The 15,779-nt window shown below is 43.4% G+C and overlaps 1 long non-coding RNA gene across 3 annotated transcripts; it reads left to right on the top strand.

Annotated features, from left to right (window-relative positions):
* The first annotated feature begins 744 nt into the window (after nt 1-744).
* Nucleotides 745-14,231, top strand: LOC128792448 (uncharacterized). 3 transcript variants are annotated; one of them, XR_008432416.1, is made up of 5 exons: nt 745-1,069; nt 4,088-4,431; nt 10,883-11,020; nt 12,568-12,684; nt 14,042-14,231. It is a non-coding gene; the product is annotated as an uncharacterized LOC128792448 (long non-coding RNA). The 3 variants fall into 3 exon arrangements; XR_008432415.1 differs by lacking the exon at nt 14,042-14,231 and adding an exon at nt 12,959-13,254; XR_008432417.1 differs by lacking the exons at nt 4,088-4,431; nt 14,042-14,231 and adding an exon at nt 12,959-13,254.
* The last annotated feature ends 1,548 nt before the right edge of the window (nt 14,232-15,779 follow it).

Raw genomic sequence — 15,779 nt, 5'->3', positions numbered from 1 at the left:
GAAGTTTTTCCAGGCACACCTTCATTGTTCTTTTGAGGTGACAGTGAAAGCTATTACTAATGTCTGTAAGAAACTTGCTTCTAGCCATTTGTTTTACTTAGGAATTTCAGTGTGGTGGTAATTAAGTCAGGATTTTGCACAAGGATCACACGCTGTAGGTGTGTTCCTACAAGATGTAGCGTACTTGAAAAAGCAGAGAGACTCCTGTCCCATTTTAGAGGCTGAAGAGGAGCCTGCTTTACCCTTTACTTGAAAGACAAGATAGGAAATGGGTTGTTAGCTTTCCAGGAAACCAGGTGAATGAATTCCAGTGGTGGTACAGAGATGAGTCCCACCAGCTCCAGGGACAGAACCCAAGAGCCTGATACAGCTCTGGAGTGAAAGTCTCAGCCAGCGTGCACAGAGCTGGCAGGAGGAGTGCTGCAGGATGGAGGAATGACTTGGAATTAATTGTGGAAAAGCTGGCCTTTTTTTTTGGACAGGCACTCAGACTGGATGTTGTATTTTCTTCTTTAAACTGTCACTTCTGGTTTTAATTTGGTGTGTGACTGCAAGTACAGCAGTGTTCTGTACAAGTCTTGCTGCACTCCCTGCCTTTGCTTCCAGCCTGTTCCAAGCTGGTTGTTCCATGTCCCAGAAATTCTCTTTTCTGTTTTCTGTAGGTGAGTGTGGCTGTGACATCATACAGAGCAGGAGTGCCCCATTCCTGAAGTGCCCAAGGCCAAGTTGCACAGGGCCTGGAGCACCTTCCTGGTCTAGTGGAAGATGTGCCTGTTCCTGGCAGGGGGTGGAATGAGATGGGCTTTAAGGTCATTCCAACCAAATTCTACAAGTGTGGGGTCTCTCTGGACTTAACAACATCTAGTTTGTAGCTCTTAGAGGCTGTTTTTCCTTTTCACCTGGTGAGGTTTATGGCAAAAGCTGATTGGATTTGTCTGCAGCTCCCAAAATCTAAGGAAGAGGCAGAATAATATTTTCATTCAGGAGCATGTATTAAATCCAGAATTCATGATAGTACCATCTAGTCCAATCCAAACAGGGATAAATACCCACGGAAGGAAGAAGTGAGGTAAAGCACACAGGAAATTCAGATTTCAATAAGCATGTAAGATTCTATTATATGCACCTTGCAAAGTTTCCAAGTTCTCCAAGACTGTAAGAAATGAGATTTTTAAAGGAAAATCCTTTTGGCTTTACTTGTTTTCTGAGAAGTTTTAGTGCTCACAGAGGTTGTTGCTTTTGGAACCAGTCGCAGATTTTTATCCCATAGTTTTGATAAATGGTGCCTGCCTGTGCTGGAAAGGAGAGGAAGCTTCTCTTTGGGATTTATGGCCTTTAATTCAAGGGGCTGAGTGCTTTTTCTTACCTTTCAACTGAATGCAAGCAAAAGGCATCCAGGGAAGTGATTGATGGAAAAGGTATTTGCCACCCACATGAATAGAATTTACTGTCGTTGGTAACTTTCAGATTCAGCTTTGGGAGACTTAAGGAAGGATATACCTTCTCTGTTCCATTTCTCAAATAGTCCATTATTAACTTCTCTCAAAAGCTCCACAAGCAATTTTGGAAGTTTTCAGCCATGTTATCTTGCAACGGGCATGGTCAAGATTTTCCTAATCAAAGCAGAAGGTGACATTTTTCAGTTTTCCTTCGATAGTTTGTCGGTAGAAGTACTGTGATCACACCCCATTTGCCTTCTGTATATGGCTTGAGGTTTTCCTAAACCCAGAAATCCCAGTTATCCAATTTGTGCCCCAGAGCTGTGTTAGGCTCCGTGCCTGTTCAGCAGGATCACCTCAAGCCCATACACCAAAGCAACCCATATACAGGAACTACCCTTAAAGATGATGTGCTGCATCACTGGGTCTGAAAAACGAAAGGTGGTTTTCTCTGGTCTTTTTCTGGGTTGTGTGAGGGAAGGGAAACCACAGGGCTGTAGGGGAAGGCATGTGGTATTTTCCATGCTTTTCTTGTCACTGTAGAAGAAACTACGTACAGTGTTGAATTAGGCACAGGGGTCAGTGGAAAGAATATCTCAATAGAGAAAGTGAGAAACAGGCTCATCCTGGCCCCAAATCTGTAATTGAGAGACACACTTCAAGTATGCTGTGCCTTTGTACTTGATGTTTTCCAAAATCTTGAATACTGGAAGTTCTTAAATTAGTGCAGCTTGGCACTAATTGTAAGACAATCTTGCAAATTGTAAGACAATCTTTGCATCTGATAGACATTTTATTGATATGAAAGGGAGAAAAAGCAAGCTCTGAGATGATGAAAGCAGCTTTGTTGGTGGTGCCTTTGGGCAGTGGCAGCTGCAGAGCCAGTGTCTAGGTGGGGAAGGATGATATTCCTAAGGAATGTGCGTTTAAAGTGCATCTTTTTCCTTTGCATGGAATAACCACGCTGTTCTCTTCACTCTTGGAGAACAATTAAAAGTTGCTTCAAGTTTTTGATCATACTTGTAAGCATTTTACTTGCTTTTGCCATTAAAGGACAGTAATGAAACAAGGCCAACTCTTACATCAAAGCAAGATTAAAGCTTGTGCAAATGGCTCAAATTTCTGTGAAGACATGGTTCTTCTGCCTGGGTCTCCTAAAATCTTTGTCCTGTGTCTTTCTAGTAATTTTATATATATTAAAAAAAAGTTTGCTGCCCTTTCTACATTGAAGCTTATTTTGGTATGGATAACCTAAGCATTATATTGGTATGGATAACCTAAACTTTGTTTCTCTAAGTATTTAATTAAGTGTTATATCTTGAATTCATAAGCCTTTAATTTTCATGCTTCTGTGATATTTGTTAGTAGGTCTGACCAAGTAGTTGCTGTTACACTTTGGTTAGTACAGAAGCTTTAAGCCAAAATATTTAGGTCATTGTAGTACTACCAAAGTTGTTATGCGTGTTTTTTATTGTTATGCATCTTTTTTATTGCATCTTTTTTAAAGCTAGGGATTTGTCTTAGCTGCAGTGCAGGAAGCAGAAAACAAAAGTGAGGCTGACTCTTGGGCTTTCCTGAATACATGAGTAAGAGGTTAAAAGCAGTATACTTTTCAAAAGTATGTAGATAGTTTTTGTATGGTAGAAATTCTTTTAGGAAACGAGTGAGATGAGGAGTAGAGTAGTTATTTTCTAAGTAAATATTTTAAGCCAAAACTAGCGATTCAAGTGACCTTTTGGGTGCTGTTTGTGATGAGATTGGTTCTAAGCCTGTAGCTGTGGCATGCCATGGACGCTGTGGTTCCTGAGGAGTTGGCAGTGCCAGGGATGAACCCAGGCTGCTGCATGACACCATCAGTGCTTTGGTGCACTCTTTGGTGGGAGCCTGCCAGCCCAGTGTCTCCCAGGTGGTTTTTGGGGTGTGAATAGGGCAGGCACCCCTACAGCCATCAGGTGGGTGCCTGGTCACCCTCCAGGGGCTCAGAGGGACCTGGGCTGTGCCACCCTTGAGTGGGAGCAGCGTGTGTGGCTGTAGGACACCTCAAGCCAAGCTGCTCCAGGGCTGTCACGGGCTGCAGCAGCTCCACTCCTTGGTGGAAAAGAGCAGCAGGGTTTTGGCTTGCTGCACACTTCCTGTACCTTCCCAGGGGCAAGCCGTGCTCTGTCCTCCAGGAGGAATTCTGCTTTGGAGCTTTTTGCAAAGCGAATGTATCAGCTGATCTCCAGGTTGGGCTTTTTGCACGTCACTGCTGAAGGAGTGAGCATGGAGCATCCTCCTGTTAGTGGTGTCTGCCGAGAAAAGCCTCCCACGGCAGTGCCTGGCAGGTTGTGGGCTCTCCCCAGCACCTCAGCACCAGTGATGCCTTTGCAAACCACAGAGAGCTTGTAAGGAGATCTTTGGTAATGCTCTAAGACAGTCTTCGTAGCTCCCCAAAATGCTGGTGTTTTCCCAGGTTCATTCCGTGTTGTGCTTCGAGGGTCAGGGCATGTTTTGGGTGTGGCTCTCATGCATTGCAACAGGTAACCTGCAGAAAAGGTCATTTACAGCTCCCTGTGGGCTGTGGTGTGGGGGTGTGTTGGTCCTCACAAGGAGTGTGGCACAGACATCATAAGGTAATGCTTGTTCCTGGATCTTTACTGTGCGAGCAGGCAGAGCTAAAGCAGAGGTCCAGGGAACTGAAGACACGGGACCAGGTAGTGGTGGGATCAGGAGAAGCAGCCTGTGCCAGCCCTTGGAGCAGGGACAGCCCCTGCAGCAGCTCCAGCTGCACCCCCTGATGGATCCCAGCAGGCAGAGTCAATGACTGACACACGTGCTGGGGACCAGCTGGACCCTTAAGCACCCAGGACCATGGAATCACAGAATCATGGAATGGCTTGGGTGGGAAGGGAATTCAAAGCCCAGTGTCACCCTCTGCCACGACAGGACACCTCCCACTAGCCCAGGCTGGTCCAAGCCCTGTCCCACCTGGCCTGGACACTTCCAAGGATGGGTAAGCCACAGCTTCTCTGGGCACCCTGTGCCAGGGCCTCACCACCCCCACAAGGAAGAATTTCTTCCAAACATCCCATCTAATCCTGCCTTCTGGCAGTTTAAAATCACTCCTCCTTGTTCTGTCACTATCTATCCTGTCCTTCATTTTTTATAAGCTCCCTAAAGTTCTGAAAGGCTTCAGCAAGGTCTCCCTGAAGCCTTCTCCAGGCTGAACAATCCCAGCTCTCTCAGCCTGTCCCTAAATGCTTTCACATCCAACCTTAGAAAGAAATACCTACAGCTTCTGTATGTTATAAAACATCTGGGGTTTCCTCTGGACATTCAAGGGAGCTGCAGGTTTTGCAGGGCTCAAAGGCCACCTCTGGCCATGCATACCTGATCCCAGCTCCTTTCCTGGGACAGCCCATTTACTACTGATTTTTGGTTTGTTGTGCTTGCCACCTCAGCTAGAAAAATTACCCTCATGTGCTGTATCTGGAAATTTGCTGTCTGCCAAGGAGCTTTTTTGCTCTTTTCAGAGGTACATGGGTGTTGCTGCTCCAAATTTACAGAAGATGCCAGCTCCATCCCACCACTCAGTATCCATCTTGCTCAGCCCCTCTCATCTCCTGTCTCAGGAAGACATTTCTAAAGCTTTACATGGTACTTCCCTTCCTCTGCATGAAACCACAGTTGCTGTTTGTGCTGTGATTCTCTGCAGGGCATTGTTGTGACGTTGGTAACTGGAGACACCAGGCTTGGGGCAGGATTTGGGATGTTAAATACCTTGGGTGAACATTGTCTAAAAACCACTTGCCTTTACTTGCTTTTACAGAGGATCTTTGTGTATTTTCACTTGATACTCCAATATTGCAGTGGTCACATTAGAGGAAATGCAAGTTTTCATCATCCCCAGGCAAAGATTTAATGGCCAGGTCTATGCAAAAGAAAGGACAAAAAGGCTTTTTAAAGGATATTCTGTAAAGTAATATCACTGTAATGTAGTCTGCCAGACACTTTCCAGTGTTTGCAGTTGCAGATGAGGCTTTGCCAGCCTTCAGCTGTCCAGACTGGAGTTTCCATGCTGAGCATTTGCCCCAAATTGCCATTTTGATAAAACTGCAGCTAAAATGGATGGGGTTTTTTTGTTTGTTTTGTTGGTTTGTTTGGCTTTGCTTTTGGTTTGGGGGAGGGGGGGGGAGGTTTTTGGTGGGGTTTTTTTGTGTTTGTTTGTTTGTTTTTCTGTTGTTGGTTTTTTTGGTTGTTTTTGGTGGGTTTTTTTGTTTGGTTTTTTGTTTGTTTGTTTGTTTGTTTGGTTTTTTTTGGTTGGGTTTTTTGGGGGGGGGGCTTTTTTTTTTTTTTTTTGTGACTTAAGCTAAAGAAAACATGCTTTCCTGTCTTTGGATGTTCTTTTGAGCAGGTCAGGCATGGCCTGCAGGCAAGGGAAGGCTTTGGGGGCCATAGAGGTAGAGTAAGGGAAACTGGAGGTGAGTGGGAGAGGAGGTTTCCAGCCACTGCCCATGTTCTCCTGCTGGACTAAACCCTGCTGTTTCCACGTTTGCCCTCGGTGCAGGCTACAAAAAGCTGCAAAGCCCACAGCTCCCAGCAGCTCTTCACAGCCATGGGCAAAGCAAACCCAGCTTTGTACCTTATGGGCTTAAGTGGGAGTGGAAAAGCTCCATGGATCCGAAGCCCTGAACTCATTGCTGATGCTTGAAGGAGACCAGGCTGCAAAGACTTATCTTTGGTGTGTTTTTCTACTGCTTCATTCAGTAGGAAGCTCCAGATTCATTGCTTGGGTTTTTTTATTTCCTTCTGTGATTTCCTGTACACCTGCCAAGCTACAAAGTGCTGTGCAGCCATTGCTTGGCTGATCTTGGTGCTGTTTGATTTCATGCGCGAGGAGCTGTGCCTGTTAATTTGGGGCTTGACAAACCTGGTGCCTAATTTTTTGGGGAACTGACGATTTTGATGCTCTCCCCAAGTTTCCAGCCAGGTTCTTGCTGTGCTCAGGCACTCAGCACTTCCTCTAAATTGGGAAAAGAAGGTGGCAGGAGCCATGTGTGGGCTTCTCCCGTAAGTGCCACGTGTTTTATCCAGCTTTACATTCTGCAGTAGGCATCGATCTGCTTCTCTGGGGTGGTGGTTACCTGCTCTTAAATATCAGTCAAGTTCCTGCTATTTCCAGCTCACTGTGCCACAAGCTTTCAGAGCTCTGCAATGAATAGGACAGGTACACATGAGGTAGAAGATGGTGTTTTTAGGTGTGATTGTAAAGGAAAGTAATTACTGCTGCTTGTGCTCCATCTGTCTGGACATGTCTCACAGTGCTCTGGGCTGGTGACATGGTGGGCATTGGGCACAGGTTGGCCTCAATGGTCTGGGAGGGTTTTCCAAGCTGAATGATTCTAGTATTCTGTGTTTCCATGATGTCCTACCAAACCCAAGGGAAGCAGTGGGGAGGAAGAGTGCCCAGAACAAAATTGAGGCTGTATTTGGTGTGACACACACCCGAGAGCCGCGACAAAAGAAGCTTCTGGGGAAGACTTTGGAGCCTGGGCTTGGTGTGTTCATGGTGATCCCTTAGGAGCTGTGGCCACGTAGTGGTGACATCAAAAACTGAGGCAGCACTGGGTTTTTTCAAGGAAGCTGAGTTCCAAGTGAATAAAGGAGGAAGGCCCCATCTGAAATCAGCACCAACTTCCCTTACAACTGGAAAAAACACGAAGCAGCTCAGCACATCCCACACCAGAATAGGGGTGACTAAAGCTGATACTACACTAGGAGACAGAGGAGTTACCAGCATAAACAAACGTCCCACACCAATGTGTTGCTAAGAGTGTAAAATACTACATGGTAATTTTGAGCAAGAGCTTGTGGTTTGTTAGTTACTCATCTCTTGCTACATGGCTTTTTCTTTGCGTGCCTTAAATATTCAGGCAGCAGGAAGTGTGGTCAACTGAAAAGTTGCTCTTTCTGTAGCATTTGGCATTGGCAGGTGTTACTTTTGTGACCATAAACCAAATTCCCACTTGCCTTGGGGGCTGCTCCTAAACCTGGATCTCACAGGGTGTTGGGGCTGAGCAGTGGAGGGAAGCACTGGCTGGGTTTGATTGTTACCATCTGCAGAAGAGCTGCTTTTACATAAAATCTAACCTCTCTTGACAGCTGAGTGTCTGGAGTGCTGCTGTTGGACGGGATGAGGGGCTACCCCAAAACTCGGGCTGACTTTGAGGGTGCTGCACAGTGCTGAGTTTCTGTGGCCGTTGTGTTTGGTTGCCTTGGCTGAATCGGTGCCAGGGGTGTGAGTGTGCACAGCCTTGGGAGGATGTGAGAGCTGCATTTCAGATGGGGCCCATCTCTCTATTCAGAGATTTAACTCTGTTTGGATGATGAGAATGGAGACATCTGTAAAAAGTAACAGTCCCCCTTCCTTCCAGAATAAGGCTATGAGCTTTTCAGCTGTTGGCTAAGACAGGTTTTCCTGTTGAAATAGCTTTTGTCTGAAGTAAGTCTAAAACAATATGGTTATAGTAACTGAAAATATTTCTTTGTCAATTCTAGTTGTAAATCCAAGTGTTTTGATTCATTGCTACTTCTTGTAGCAGCTGTTTGATTCAGAAAACCTTATGGAATCTTCCAGTGAAGTGCCCGCTGCTGGTAAAATGCAGTTTTGCTTATTTTGTGTATTTTCTTTACCATATTGTATGTGACTAATTTTCTTTTATTTTCACAGTCTCACAATTCCAGAACACACTCTTGCTTTCCTTCAGAAGTCCTATCATCCTGAATAATGCAAAGACAATCCCATAACATTCATTCATGTGGTTCTTGTTTGCAACCACAATCAAATGGATTGTGACATATATTTGTCAGCTGATGCCATCCTATATTCATAAAATATGCTTGGGATCTTTTTTTAGTTCTGCAGAGTTTAAAGATGAGCTTATTAGGCATCTCTCTGATGTGTAATTATTCTGGGCTGAATAATGTTAATCAGAATATATGCAATTTATATACAGTAGACAAGCAAAGAAGAGTGTATGTTTAAAAAATGAGTTTGCCAGAGCAGATTTGCAAAAAAAAGTGGATCTAATGCACTTAAGAGATTTCTATTTTCTTTTGAATACCTTTTTTAAAAAAAACAAGTCATGTTTGCTGGCTCAGGAAAGTTTTACTTCTATATCGTGGGTGTCTTGACTACATTTCTGTGTTTTATTTCAATTTCAAGATACGCTATTTTACAAATCAGAGGAACTCTCAGAGATTTGGAGATTAAAAAGCATGGGTTTCTGCTCAGTCTGGAAGCCAGGGCTGCATGATCTCCTCTGACTTTGCTGGTGTTGCTCTATACTAGTCATTCTTGAATGAGATAAGACCTGATGCTTTCGTGTTTCTCTCAGCAGGTTCTTCTTAAGCACACTAAGCAGATATTTTTAATACACCCAAACAAAAATAGTGATTTTTAGAACACCACCTGGCAACTGGTGCTTGGTACCAGCTGTTCTGGAAACAGGAGGAGTTGCCTCACACCAGTGGCAGCAAAAGTAACTTTGGAAAGATGCCTTTGAATTTTCAGTGTGTGTATCTTCTTAGTGCCAGGGGTGCTTCTAAAGGGGAAGTAATTACAGCAGAAGGATCTGACCTCATTTCTTGTTCAAAAGGGGTTGTAAGAAGACTGTCATCTCCTGACCTAGGGACTTGTGGCTGTTGGCTAAGGCACATGTCCCTCGGAGGGACCTGCCTGCAAGCAGAATTGGAAACCAGGATGTTAAATCTGTGTTTTGTTGTCCTGACCTCGGCATTTCTGAGACTGGTGAAGAAAAAGTCCTGACTCCATTTAAGCTCAACCCTTTGGAGCCAGAAGGTTCAGCCTGACTGATTTGTTTATGAAGGTTTGATGCACTCTTGGTAGTAAAGCTCAGAGTAGAGCAGAGACCATAAGATCTATTTTTTCAACGCTGTCTATGTATTTTTTTTTCACTGGAAATTACAAAAACCTGATGAATCATATTGGTGGGCTTTGTGAATACACTTTTCCAGAATTCTTGTTCTTGTACTATTGCACTTTTCACTGCTCTGCTTTTTCCTTGATCAAGAGCCTGCCTGTTTGTGTGAAGCTGCTGGGTTTATGCAAAAGCTGTGGTGAAACAGTTGGTGAAACGGTTGGCTCAGAGATGCTTGAAAGGGCAAATAGCAGAGAAACAGTGTCCAGGGCAGCAAAAAGTTCTGCTGCTGCAGGAGTAGCATCTCGTTGGCAGGGGTGATTGATCTTATAGTAAATGTCTTTGGGGGTAGTAATATGGGGTGGGAAAGTCTCTGAAAGGTTGTAGTGGATTCAGGAGCTCTTCAGGGTGTTTTGAAGCCACACTGGATGCTGTTAAGTGAGAAAATATTTCATAGAAATTCAGGGCTCATCTTTTGCCTCATCAGGCTGGTGAAGTCCCATCAACCCAAATGAAGACAGAAAATGGGTTTATGTGGTTTTCCCTGCATTTGTTTCTCAGAAAGCCACAGGCTGCCTTTGAGGCATCCTCGAAGAATGCAAACATGGCTTGAAATGTAGCTCTAGTGAGGAAATGCAGGGAGCCTGTAGAGGAATTCAGGTTTGGATGAGACTCAGAATGAGCATTGTTAGACAGGGGCTAAATATGTTTAAAGTCACATTACTAGTGATTACTTCTGCATTCACAAAGTGAAAATGTGATCTGATATACATAAATTTGCTAAATAAAACCCTTATCACACAGCTCTTGCATATTGCATTCTTAGGGCTGCTTTTTTCTTGATGCCATAAATAAAGCATTTTGCAAAACAGAGAAAGATGAAGAATTTAAGTTTTGATACAGACAAGTGAAACATACTCTTCTCCAGAAAGAGAGAATATATCAGCATCCACAGTGGCAGGAGCTCAGATTGGGTTGATGGGGAGAACTTCATAGAGGCCTTTGATGGAAGAGCTGAGACTTACAAAGCTGGAGCTGCATAACCAGTCATACAAAGGTGTGAGAGATGAAAGCAAACTGTTAAATGCACTGACTGAAGCATTGCCACCATGGGTATAAACCCAAGCCTTGAACATCTTCTGGTTGGTTATGTGTTGCCACAGGTCCTGGTGTACAGGCAGGTGAGTTTGGTGTGTCTGTACATGGAGGGCCATGAAGGCCTCCAGAGGCACAGGGTCACTGTGAACCAGCAGGAGAGCTCTGACCAACCCATTTCCCAATAAACTCTCAGGAACAAATTTCCTTTTCTTAATAATAACCTGCCCAGCTGCCTTTCTGAGCCCAGACCTCACGTGGTCCCACTGTACAAACACAGCACAGGGAGAAGGTGGTTTGGATTTGGTTTTTTTCTTTTCAAGTCATGTTGTCACAAGCCCTTTTGAGCGTGAAAGATAAACAGAGAGGAAATGAGGCAACTTATCTTTTTTTTTTTTTTTTTTTTTTTTTTTTTTTTTTTCCAAGAAGGAAGGAGCATTGAAACATTGGGGCGGAAGAGCAGAGCAGCCAAGGAGCCTCAAGCACAGGCTCAGTGAGAGGGACAATAGCTGAGTGGAGCTTCTTCCTGGGAAGTCCTCTTAGAAATGGAGAAAACAAACACCAGTGGTAACTATTGTCCTCCCAGTGATGCTTTCATGACTGTTTGAGGATCTGAAAGTGGTCTAGGAGGAAGAAGAATAATGCACAGCACTTGGCATGCCAGGTGGCTGGATGGAACCCCTCTGAGCTGATTTCACTGAGTAAAAGTGGGCTTTGGTGAAACCAGCCCCAGGGAGGAAACAAGGCAACTGGGACCTACAGAGCTGTGTCACCACCTTCCTGTCACAGCAAGTGACACTGTGGCTCTGCCTGTCTGGGAGCTGCAGTCAGACACTGGCCTTTCTCTGAGTTATGGTTAAAAATAGCCTGAAAAAGAATATAAATACTTCTGAACAGTGTGCCAGAACAAAGAGGCCTTAAACCTCCACATTTGCACAGGACAGACTGTTAGAGGAGTGTTCCTTTGTGTGTGTCCTCTGTGGCATTTACATCAAATTCTTTCTGAACTCAGTTCTTTGGTTTCCTTTTTTCCTTAAATTCCCCTAAGCTATGCCCTTGTCACCTGGGAGTATTGCTGCCTCTGGTGATGTGGGTTGCAGGCACTGGTGGGTTGTAGGAACAGCAAACCTGAGGAATGTAAAGGTAATCCTTCATCTTTGATACTGCTGCAGCTGCAGAAAGTTAGGGGTTGTTTGCATTTTTACTTGACCTCTTTTCAGGATAAAATTTTGGGAATTATTCTCAATTTGGTAGCAGAAGGTATATTTTTATAGTAAGGTCCCAGCTTTAATTTAGAAGGAATCAGAGGCATGAACTCTGTCAAGTAAGGAATGATTCGTGAAGTTTAATGGGTCCTTTTAGCTTTGCCAAAGAAAAACCCCAAAATGTTTCGATCACTTTTTTAAATTGTTTTACAGTGCTTTGGAAATACTGATATCTTGATTATGGCCTTGTTCAACTTTGAAAGGGAGAAAAGAGGGAAAAGGAGGCCACTGCCAGGTCTCCAATGCTGAGAAGCCCCAGGCAGCCAGAGAGCCATCTCCCATCTTCTGTTTGTTCTTTCCCATTCATTTTGTTTTCATTTGCCTCATTTTCTCTGCCTCTTCCCTTGAATTGTCCCTGGACCAGATTTAGTAGGGGCTTTTGGAGTGGTTTCTTTGGTTTCACAAGGGAAGAGGCCAATTCTATTCCTTTTGCACCCATTTCACAGCTGGAAGAGAGCAAAAGGCTGTGACCTATCCTGAAGTGAGACTTTGGGGCAGCAGCAGCTGCTTTGTGAGTGTCAGAATAAAGTGGGAGTGAGAGAACCAGACCAAGATTGAGGAGTGAGAAGAGATGTGGTTAAGGTCTCTCTTTCCAGCAGCCTCAGTGCATCTTGCTCCCTTTGTGCCACCCTTTCTTGAAGGAGCCTGGATCAGGGGCTGGTGCCACTTCCCAGTGTTTCTGCACTAATTTGCATTATAAAGCTGATCTGTTGCGTCACAGAGCTGTAGTTTCCCTTCCCCATCTGTAATAAGCACAGAAAGAGCTGTCTTACGCAGGGTTGGGTGAGCAGTTTAATGTAATAATTATATACTTGTCTTCTAAATTCTACCTTAATTGATGCTTTTTAGCAGTCGTCTGAAGAAACCTTTCCCACAGGATGAGGCGCCAACGCTTCCTCCTGTCTGTCCTGCAGAGTGAAAAGTGAACAGTGTGATTTCCTGAGGGACATTGCCATCCATGGAGAGGTAGAGAAGGGTTTGTTTGTGAAAGGGGAGACCTTCAGTTGCATTACTATAGACCCTTTTAATGCCTGGCAGTATTCCTTGCAAAGGAATGAATGCAATCCTTTTTTAAAATCAATTTATTTCTAAAGATTTAGCAAATGCTTTTAGAGCTATTATGTTATTTTTCTGAACATGAGAACAGACTACCAGCAAGGAGGGTTTGTCTAGTTTGTCTTATCTAAGGCTTTGAGGGATTGACCATAGTGTAGTGCTATGGAACATTTTTGTCTTATAGGTTGTGTCAGCCTTGAACAATTCCTGCTCTAGCATCTGCATGGCCAACAAAGCCCATGTGATGTCAGAAAGTGATCCCATTGTAGACTCTGCTGTGTAACAACAAAATATATAACAGATCAAAGAGATTTTATAAGCTTTGTAGCAACAAAATATATGACACATTAAAGAGATTTTATAAGCTTCACTCGAACTTCTAAGTTTTATAAAGTAAGTTCTCCCATCCTCTGCCCAATTGTTTTGCTCTGACAAGTTACATTTTCCTGCAGTCATATTCCAGTATTTTAACCTGAAACTAGTGAGAGCCTGAACAAATTACTAAATATGCACTGCAAAGGAAAAATATTTCCATATTTGTTGTTCGAGCTGAATGTAAAGTGTGAAGTCAGGTAAAAAAATTTAAAAATTCTTTGGAATGTGAATTGCATTTTGCATACTCCTTTTCCTGTATTATAAAGTTTTATTAGAAGCTTAATATTATATACAAATATATATATATATATTTGTCCTTTCTAAAAGAGGGGGAATAAAACCAATTGTTGATTTTCACAACAAGTGGGCTCTTTGTCCCCCTCAGAATGCCCTTTCACAGTTGCTGCCCTACAGAGGACCAAGGTGAGAAGGTGCTGGCACAAGCAAAGCAAACCAGGTGAAATTGGAAAATGGTCCCAATTGGCAAAACTGTGACATGAGCATGGCCTTGGGCTTCAAAGATCTGAATGGTGCTTGTTGGGTTAAAATCTGTGCATTCACCCCGGTGTTGTTGTGGGGTTCAGAGTGGCAAGAAGGGGCTCTGAGGCTGGAATTATTTCCTGTGGTAAAATCAAGCGGTGTGGTTGTGTTGGGAGGTCATTAAAGTAAATGTCCTTGCTTTGAGACCTCTGTTTAGTTTAGAGATTAGTCTTGGTTTTACCCTTCTTGTGCATAGGCTTAGCTGAAAGTCCTTTGCAAATCATGGGATTTACTCATTTTCAGCATATACAGGAGCCAAAAATGAAGCAAACGCCTTAGAATTGATGAGGAAAATTGTAAGAAATGAGGCTCCAATACCATTATTTTCATTTTGTTACTCTGTTTTGTACAGTTTCTGTGTTTGTTGAAGAGAAATGGAATAAAATCCTGCCATGGAATAATGGCCTTCTGCTGCAGTGCTTAAAAAGTGATTACTTTGTGGGAAATGGGGTACTTTGAGGAGTCCATCTGGGCTGATGGTGACAGCAGTTGGAACAGTGAGGGAATAAAGGGAATTCATGACTAAGGTAAGGAAACCTCAGTGTAAATGAAGCCCCTCATGGAAACGTGTACTCATAGCTTTGGCCAATGTCATGTACTCCCTGGAGTAATTTTGTGATAGAGCCATGTACTGTGGTATAATTTGGCAAAGTAATTAAGAAAAAAGAAATTAGTAAAAATATCTCCTAGATTTGTATGAGCATATGCCAAGCATTGCATGGAAATCATCTTTGAAGGTGTGTGTCTGTCTGTATAAATATCAATATATATATATATTCAGAAAAAAACTTCAACTAATGTCATTAAGGTGGTTATTTTTGTTATTTATGTCTCTGTATCTTTTTGTCATTTTGTCTTGTGGATGGTTGGGCAGTGAGGTAATTGTCACCCAAAAGGGAGGGAAGGGGGAATACATCATCCTGATTTAAAGGGTGATGCAGCATTGGCTTACATTTTTGGAATGCTGTTTAAATGTTCCCAAGAAGCATTTTTGTGTGACCTCCAGTGACGTGTAACGTGGTGCTGAGATGTGGATTGGAGAAAGCTGCTCAAGGTGTGCCTGGTGTCTGTGTCCCCAGGAGTGGCTCAGCTTGTGGCTCAGGGAGTTGAAAAATACCCCAAAACTTGAAAACCACTGACCTTCACCAAATTTATTTATCACAGATCATAGTTTAGTTTGATGTGACCCCCCCCCCAGGAATTAGATTGGGTTCATTTGGTTATTAAATCCCAAGTCCTTCTGGTGCTGTGAAAGAAGCTTATAAATAAAGTCTTGTCAGACCTTATTCTAGTTGAATCTGACCATGAGTAATTGTTTTTAGACAGAGTGTTGCTGCTTCTAACCCCATTACCAAGAAAGGGTAGATTTTAGCAGACTTTGAGATAAGCTTATCTGACACAGTGTTAATCAAACCCTTGGCTTGTTTCAGCCTGATCAACCACAAGCACTGGCCTTTCTGTAATTCATGATTATTAGGATTTTTTAGCCTGACAGAAGTGCAAAGGCAATTTGTGAAATCTTCCTTCTCCCATAAATAAGGATTGGGCAGTGGGAGCAGGGGAAGTGAAAGCCAGCTGCAGGAATGAGTCTCTGGGTTTGACCCAAGAGCCACTCTGTGTTTGTGCAGGATCTGTGCTCTGTTGTTTGTTCTTCATTTTTCATAATCAGACAGCATTCAGAATTAACTTAAACCAGCAAGTTCCATTAGTTAGATCACAAGCTACTCTTCACAAAAGAAGCATTTTTATAGAGTGCATGAGGTCTCACTGAACTCAGTCTGCTCTCTCTGAATGCAAGATGCTCCCAAAGCTGCCTGGGAACAACATAAGTATGTAAACCTTTGGAAATCTGTGGATAATTGTCCATCTCAGGACAAAATTCAGCCTTGTGTAGCAGAGCACTTGAGGAAGAGCAAAGTATAGGGGTAAAATTGTAGAAAGGGTGATGTGCAAGGTTGGGATGGAGCCTGTTACTTCTGGCACCTCTTTTGCCAGGGATCATGTCTGGATGAACGTACAAACGTGTTTGTTTAGCTTGCTGTGAAACAAAAGCTTTGCTTCTGATGGAGCACAAATATCACACCCACAGT

This window comes from Vidua chalybeata, chromosome 9 (genome assembly GCF_026979565.1).
Source record: "Vidua chalybeata isolate OUT-0048 chromosome 9, bVidCha1 merged haplotype, whole genome shotgun sequence".
Taxonomy (NCBI): Eukaryota; Metazoa; Chordata; class Aves; order Passeriformes; family Viduidae; genus Vidua; species Vidua chalybeata.
This window is presented reverse-complemented; position numbering and strand designations above follow the sequence as displayed.